Here is an 8,279-nt window from a genome sequence, read left to right as displayed (position 1 = left end):
AGGGATCACAGGTAGGGTGGTGGTTCTGGACAGACAGACAATCCTGTGTCAGACACAGCTGGGTCCCTGCAAACCCTTCTCAGCTTTTTAACCCCTTAACCCAATTTTGGCAGTAAAAAATTGTTCCCACAAATGAATCAGGAGTTTCTGCTGCTCACGTTGGTCTGTCCTTGGCTGTTGGGGGTCACTGCCAGGGGGGGACACTGCAGCAGATTGACCCCCCTGAGCCACTGGGAAGAGCTATCCAGGGATTGGCCTTTGGGAATTCTCTCCTGTGACCTCACCCACACTTCAAACTCCTGAATTTCCAGCATTTTTAGTGTAACACTGACTTGTTGACATTACTCCACTGCCTCTCCTGATGCTCCAAATGCCCCAGAGAGGATGTGTCAGGATCCCACTGTTTGGCTCCCAGACCCCAGGCCCTCCCTTGCCTGAGCCATTTCAGTATTTCCACTGCCACAGCCCAACTCCTTCGTGCAGTTTTTACTCCACTGTTCAAGTTGTGCCACATCCCTTGAGCCACATTTTGATGCAGCTTCCAAGTAATTCAGATTTTCACCACTTCCTCAAAAATGGTTGGTTGGTTGTTTGGTTGGTTGGTTGGTTGGTTGGAGGGGGATACCAGGGCACAGCAGACGAAGCCCTCACATTGTCCCAGGTATTTAATACTTATTTACTCCTGCCTGAGTGAGTCAAGGCTGAAATCCCAGCTTAGTTTGCTATTTTTACCATGTCTTAGCAGGAGGAGCCTCCTGGAGATTCCTGTCCCCACGTGCTTGGGGAGCAGGTTTAGCACCAAGTGTCTGCAACACGGGTAAGGGATGAGGACTCTCCTCTCCTCCCCTCTCCTCTCCTCTCCTCTCCTCCAGCCCTCAGCAGGTTCTGGGTAACAAGGCAGAGGATCTGGGGAGAGGAACGTCAATAACCTGAATTCTGACCCCCAAGAAGGACCCAGGCCTGGCAATCAGAAGGTTGTGGGACCTGCAGCAAGGAGGTGAATCTCTCTGGGTCCCAGCTCCTGCTGGAAGGAGGAGAATAAACCAAACACCTCCACGTAAAGCTAACGCTGTCCTGGGATGGTGGGACCTGGAGGAGGTGCTCTGATCTTTGCCAGGTGTAACAATTCCATTCAATCAGGGCTTCACTCCCCCCAAAACACTTCCCAGATCCCACCATGCCAACACTCATTCACTCATCACGTGCTGCCTGAGGTTTCAGGCTCAAAGCCTTCTGCTGGGGGAGCTCCTGGATGGCATCCAAGGAACAACCCACAGGGGCTCTGCAGCTCCACAGGGATGACAAACCCCTGGCTTGGTGTTCCTTGCTGGGCACCACCAGCTCCAGGAGCAGCTGGACCTGCCGGGCCCTCGGGTCCCCTGGAAGCTGCCCCGGCGCTTGGTTGGTCGCCAGCGAGCAGGGGGTGAGGGAATGTGGGACTGTGGGAATGGGGGACTGTGGGACTGTGGGAATGTGGGAATGTGGGAATGCCAGGCTGGTTTCCAGCCTGGTGGTCACAGCAGCCTCGCTCCTGGTGCTGCAGCCAGGAGGGGCCGTGGCAGCTGCTGGTGCCCCGGGCACAGGAGGGTTGTTTGGTGACCCAAAGGGAGGGAACAGCTGCTGGGAAATCGGAGCAAGGCCCTTCCAGATCCCGCTGCCACAACCAAGCAGCCGGGGAGGTGCTTCCCCAAGTTCCTATGGAATTTATATCCCGAAGGAAGGGGTTGAGATGAAGGTCCAGAGCAATCCTGGAAGTCAACAAAGTCTTTCATAGACAAGGGCAACACAGTGAAAATGCCCTTTGGGGATCAGTGGTGCTCTGCAAGAGCCTGAAGGCAGCAAAGGCAGAGACAAGTCCCAGCTCCACTCACACTTAAGCTGGAAAAGGAGTTTTCATGGTACAGTCTTGTCCCACCACTTTTTGGGGACTTGGGGCAAGGGCCTGAAGGGACAGAACAAGGGGGAATGGCTTCCCACTGCCAGAGGGCAGGGTCAGATGGGATATTGGGAAGGAACCCTTTGCTGTGAGGGTGGGCAGGCCCTGGCACAGGCTGCCCAGAGAAGCTGTGGCTGCCCCTGGATCCCTGGAAGTGTCCAAGGCCAGGTTGGACAGGGCTTGGAGCAACCTGGGCTGGTGGAAGGTGTCCCTGCCCATGGCAGGGGGTGGCACTGGATAATCCTTCCCACCCAACCCTTTCCATGACTCCCTGTGGGCACCAGGCACAGTCCAGCCCTTTGGGCAGCTCTGGCTCCTCACTGAGCCCGGGTGTCACCACACACTGATGGAAGTCAAGTCCACCAGGACAAAGTGACAGATGCAGCTCCTGGGAAACCAACTGACTTATTGTTAACAAGGATTCCATCAGAAGAGACAGCGAGATGTGAGCTGAGCCCCTGCCAAGGGCAGGAACCCCAGCCCCAGAATCCAGGAAGAGTGAAATGGCCTGGAAAATGGAAAGGGAAAAAGAGGTTTTGTGAGGAAGTTGGGATCTACCCCAGCACTGCTCCTGTCCTGCCAGGGAACACATGGGAATGTCTGTGTGGAATGAACAGCGTGGGAATGTCAGTATGGAACGAACCAGACAGTAATTTCTGTGTGCAATAAACACCAAGGTGTTGGTGCTTCCTGCAAACACAGCTCTTTGTGCAACTGCAAGGAATGTTTTTGGGTGGAAGCAGCTTCTCCAGCTGCTGATCCCAGCTCGAGGTGAGGGCTGGGCTTTTCCTTTGCCTTTGGATCTCCTGGTTCAGCCAGCAGGGCCCTGGGTGAGCACTGGCAAAAGGGAAACCAGCAGAGAGGGGAGGGCTGGGAGTGGAAGCAGCTCACTGGCCCATGAAATGTGAGAGTTTTGACTGAGCATTTAATCCAGGACCTCAGGGAAAACACAAGCCAAGTGGTGCAGAAATGGCCCCAAACATCTGTCAGCTCTGCAGACACAGGAGCAGCCCCAGCACCCACACAGGGGGGAAGGACACGGCCAAGGGAGGAGCAGGCAAAGACCAGAGGGAGCTTTGGCAACACAAGGCTGGAAAAGTTAAATAAACATGTTAAATAAATGTTAAAGGTGCAAGATGTCAGGTTGGACGGGACTGGGGGCAACCTGGGCTAGTGGAAGGTGTCCCTGCCCGTGGGACTGGGGAGGCTTTCAACCCCTTCCAACCCCAACCATTCCATGATTCCCTGCTTAGGAGCAACCACAGGTGACCTGGAATGCTCTGCAAGGAGCTGTAACAGGCCTGAAAATCCAGCAGGGGGATGGGGGGCTGGGAACATGCCCTGCCCAGGGCTGGGGGGCTCTGGGGCTGCAGCCCCAGCACTGACAGGGCTGGGGTGGAACAGGGTTCCCACAGATCTCCCAGGATCTTTAAGTGAGGGGCTGCCTGCCTGTGGATGCAGCCAACACCACCACAGAGCAGGACATGGGGCTCTTTTAGGAAGCAAAATTTGGGCAGAGGTGGCAAAGCTGAGCCAGGTGCCTGATTTTCATGACAACAAAGATCCCAGGGATTTTCAGAGGGATTTAAAGGATGCTACATGTGCAGTGTGGTGTGAAAGGAGGGCTCAGCAGCAGGGAATCCAGTGGGATGGATTCCAGAGGTGACTGCTTTAAACCACCCAATTTTCCTAGACCTTAGACCAAGGCCTCTCTCTGGAAGGGCAGGCAGCACTGTGGGCTTCCAACCCAGGATGTCCCATGATTCTGTGACACCACAAAGCCTGCAGCTGCAACCAAGATGGGAGGATCAGGAGGGGCAGGATGGAGAACACCCAAAAAAATGGGAACACCTTATGTAAGTCAGAGCTGCCTCATCTGGACACAGGCTGAGCCTTGCAGGGGGTACAGCCATGAAAGAAAACATCAAAAAGGCTCCCAGATGAAGGGAGGCTGCAAAAAAGAACCCAAAAAAGCAGGAGCTATATTCTGCATGAAGAAAATATGCAGGAAGTGGAGAGGGAGGAACTGGAGAGGTCTAAAAAAAGGCAGTTTTCAAGGCTCTGCTTCCCAACAAGAGCCAAGGACAGAAACAGGGATTCTGAGAATTCCAAGGAGGGCTAAATCAGCTTTCCAGGCAATGTGTGGTGTCACTGCTGGGGATCACTCCAGGATGTGGAGCTCACTGCTACTGGGTGGCAGAGGTGAGAATCATGGAATCATGGAATGGTTTGGGTTGGGAAGGACATTAAAGCTCATCCAGCTCCACCAGGGACACCTTCCACCAGCCCAGGTTGCTCCAACCTGGCCTTGGACACTTTCAGGGGCAGCCACAGCTTCTCTGGGCAACCTGAGCCAGGGCCTCCCCACCCTCCCAGGGGAGAATTTCTTGAGCAGGGTCTGAAAAGACACTGGATACGAGATGGGTAATAAACATGGACATATCTGAGGTACAACAGGTGTCCTTTGGGGACAGATAAGTGTCCTCTGCACGAGGGTTTAGGGCCCAGGCTGGTGTCTGGCAGGGCAGGGATGGGGATATATCTCATCTGGCCACTTGTGGGGTTGTGCAGCTTGCAGGACAATGATACTGGGGGTGTCTGGGCCCAGAGAAGGAGTTACAGTCCCCACTGTGAAAATGAACCCCACAATAGCTTCAGAGGAGACAGAACAGGAGAGCAGCTGATTCTCAGCATGGTCAGATTGCAAGGCCTGCACTGAAACCACTGTGCATTTTGTGTCTCCCCTGCATCACCCAGAGCTGCCCCACGGGAAGGACAGACCCTCCCCATGCCCTGACTGCCTGTGACCACCAGAACCCCCAAACCCACTGTCCCCAGGGCACGAGGAGCATCACATGCAAACAATCCCAGGTGGATATTTCATTCCAAGGAGAGAGATTTGCTGCATCAAATACCCCAGAGACCCTCACACTTCCCCCCAGCTCTGCCACTGCCCCTCCCAGGACAGGCACATCTCAAGGGTGGCAGCTTCAAAGCAGATTTACACACTCAGAGCATAAACTGCCCTCAGTAAGAGTCAGCTCATTCTGACAGCATCACCCCTGTGACTCCTTGGCTCTCTTCATCCTTCTCATCAGAGGGATAAAACACCTTTTCCCACCCAGCTCTTACTGGGACACCCTGGCTCTGGGGGCTGCAGGAGGTTAAAGCAAGGATTAACTGTCCTGAGCAATCCAGAAAATAATTCACCATCCTCCTCCCCTTCTTGGACTGTACTGGGAACGCCCTTCCATCCAGCCATCCCTTTTCAGTGCAGCCCAAAGCCACAGCCCCCCTTCATCCCAGGGTGAGGAGAGGAACCAGGACCCTCTTTGGGGGCAGATCATTCCTCTCTGCTAATCCCAGAGCAGCTGGATGGGCACACACACCATGGGCAGTGTGTCACTCGTGCAGCAGGTGCTGCACAACCCACACATGCACCCAGGGGGACAAAAACATCCTAAAGCACAGCGTGGTTTGAGACACCTGCCTTGAGAAACCCTCCCTGAGGCCTCACAGGATGTTTGCTCCCCAGCTCTGAGGAGCTGTGGGGTCACAGGGCTCCTCCAAACCAGGTGGCCTTGGAGGAGATCAGACATTAGGACGGATCAAAGAAGTCAGACACGAACCAAGGGCATCTCAAGTCAGGATCAAAAGGCACATTTCCCCAGTGGAAGGTCAGAACAAGCCCTCCAGGCATTTTAGTTCCAGCAAAGGTCACTGAGCTGAACAGGTCCTTCCTCACTCTGTGATTTTTCACAATTATCTCCAGTCAAGTGACACTTGATACACTGAATTTTTTTTTCCTTCTTCAAACCCAGCAAACATTTACAGTGTTATTTCCAGCCCAGTTTTGCACCTCGTGCTCTGCTCAAGCCAAAATCACCTCGGAGGCTGCAAGAAGTGGCTTTTCAAAAGCCATTTGTTAAGGAGCAAGAGAAAGCACCAGGCCACAAACAGAACTGAAAACTCAACCTCTCCACTTAAAAAGTGGCTCTCAAGCCTTCCTGGCTCAGCCCTGCCCACGTGCTGCCCCTGCTGACATTTAGCTACCAGAGCAAACCACAGAGTTGCTGGCTGGGGTTGGGGAACCACACATTTCCCCATCAGGCTGCGTCAGCAGGGCTGTTTTTCCCCTTTTAATGAGAAACAAGAATTGTTAATACCTGCACATTCCCAGTGCAAAGTGTCACATATGTCCAGTGGCACAGGGCAAGGCAAAGTCAGCTCTGAGTGCTGAGCTCTGCTGCTGCTGGGACAGTCACATCCATTCCTGTCTGAGCCATAAAATCCACTTTCCTGGCATGGCAGCAGCTGCCAAAACACTGAGGGGCCTTTCTCGTGATGTGTCTGCAGCAGATCCAGGTATATTCCTTCCCCTCCAGCTGAGATGCAAACCCAGGCCATTAAGGATTTGGCTCTCTCATTCTTAAAATGCATTTATTGCCACTGACCCTGGAGCAGCTGCTGAGCTGCACTTCCTCCTCCCCTGATGTAGGAACTGGGGCATTTGCACATCCAGGGAGAGCTTTCTGGAATGACAGTGAGCTCTGAAATACTTCTGTCTCTTCCAGCAAAGCCCTTTGGTTCATGTGCTCCTGGGCAGAGGATCCTGGGCTGAGGGGGCAGGGGCTGCTCCTGCTCTCCCAAATTGCCATAAAACACCCAAACGGGTCAATGGGGGCAGGTCCCAGCCATGGGTCTGCACCTCAAAGTTATTATTTTAGGGTGGGAAAGCCCCAAAAGTGGTTTTGAGACAAAAAAACAGCATAAACTGTGTTAAATATTTCATTTCCTCCAGCAGGCAAAACGAAAAATTTCCAATCCCGTGAAATAAAGGCAGGTCCCAGACCCTGAGGGAGGGCCAGGGCAGCACCCTCCTGCCAGGGCTGTGCCTAGAGATGGGAGATGGATGGAACACTCTGCCAGAGACCCCTGACCTGCCACAAGCCCCCCTGGAGCACTCAGGGAATTCCAACCCCCCCTCTGCTCCTTCTCCTTCCCTGCTCCCTGCTCCTTGTTTGATGCCACAGGAACGGGGGTTGGACGAGGTGACCTTTAAAGCCCCTTCCAACCCAAAGCATCCTTTGAGCCTGTTGGATTAAATTCGCTCCAAATTCAAGGTATTTTGAATTTCTGGAGGGAAGGAGAAGGGCAGGAGGAGCTGGGATGGGGCACGTGGGGTCTGTGGGTGGGGGGGACACCCCCTCATCCCCCAAACCAGCCCTGCCCTCAGCACCACCAGCAGCTTCTTCTGCAGCCTCCAATTAAGTCATATTCCTGAGCTATTCTGGGCCCTGGCAGAGCTTTGGGGAGTCAGAGCTCATCCAGCTCCAGCTCCAGCCTGGCCACAGGACACTGGGGTGTTACATATTTTATAGAAACCACCACATGCCAAAAATATGATTCAAAGCCCTTGTCTGGAGCAGAGTGAAGCAGCACATCAACCCTTCTGGGGGCAAGGGGGGATGCCAAGAACCAGCATCAGAAGTGCACCAGCACATAAATTAAATAAGAGCACTCAGGAAGATGAGTGCAGAGCTGCCTCCCTGGTCAGGACACCAGGGACTCGAGTCCCAGGCAGGTTGAGAAGCAGCAAAAGCCTTTTCCTTATATTCTCTTCCCATTGCTGGCCCTGCCCGTGGCCCAGCTGCTGGGATGGAGTCACAGCCCCACATTTACTGGGGCACATTTGCAAAGCCCCCCCAAAGGATGCTCCCAGAGTGTTCAGCAGCTGCTAATGAAATTTTGCCTGAATTTCTGAAGTCTGAGGAAGAAATTCCCCCCCAAAAACACCTGAAAGGGAATCCAGCACCTTTCAGTCACCTGGGATGTGTTTGTTCAGCTCCTACAAGCCTGTAAGGTACAGGGGGTTGTGAGGACAAGTGTGTGGGATTATTCAGATGTTTTCCATTCAGATTTAAAAGGGGCAACAATTCTGGAGGACCAACAGTGACTGGAACAGCTGATGGATGTTGGAAATTGTGAAGCTTTGCTGCCATTTCCCTTTCCCAAAGGATGAGCAGCTCCACTTTTCCCACTGGGACGTGCAGGGCTGTGAATTCAATGGATATTTGGGAGCCTGGCAGAGGTCTGAAGCCATGAGAGGGGGGAAGCTGCCACTGAGCCTCCAAGAGAACCCCTAAAACATGACAAGGAAATCCAAAGTGTGCACACTTTCGAAATTCCCTCCCTTTTTTTTTTTTCTTATTCCTCTTTGGGATCACTCTGAACACTTTGGGTCAGTGGTGCCTCGCAGGGGGGCCGTGTGGGGACATGTCCCTGTCCCTGTCCCTGTCCCCGTCCCTGTCCCCATCCCTGTCCCTGTCCCTGTCCCTGTCCC

Source organism: Manacus vitellinus, unplaced genomic scaffold, assembly GCF_001715985.3.
Source record: "Manacus vitellinus isolate BGI_N305 unplaced genomic scaffold, ASM171598v3 scaffold_100_pilon, whole genome shotgun sequence".
NCBI lineage: Eukaryota > Metazoa > Chordata > Aves > Passeriformes > Pipridae > Manacus > Manacus vitellinus.
Note: the sequence above shows the minus strand (reverse complement) of the source record.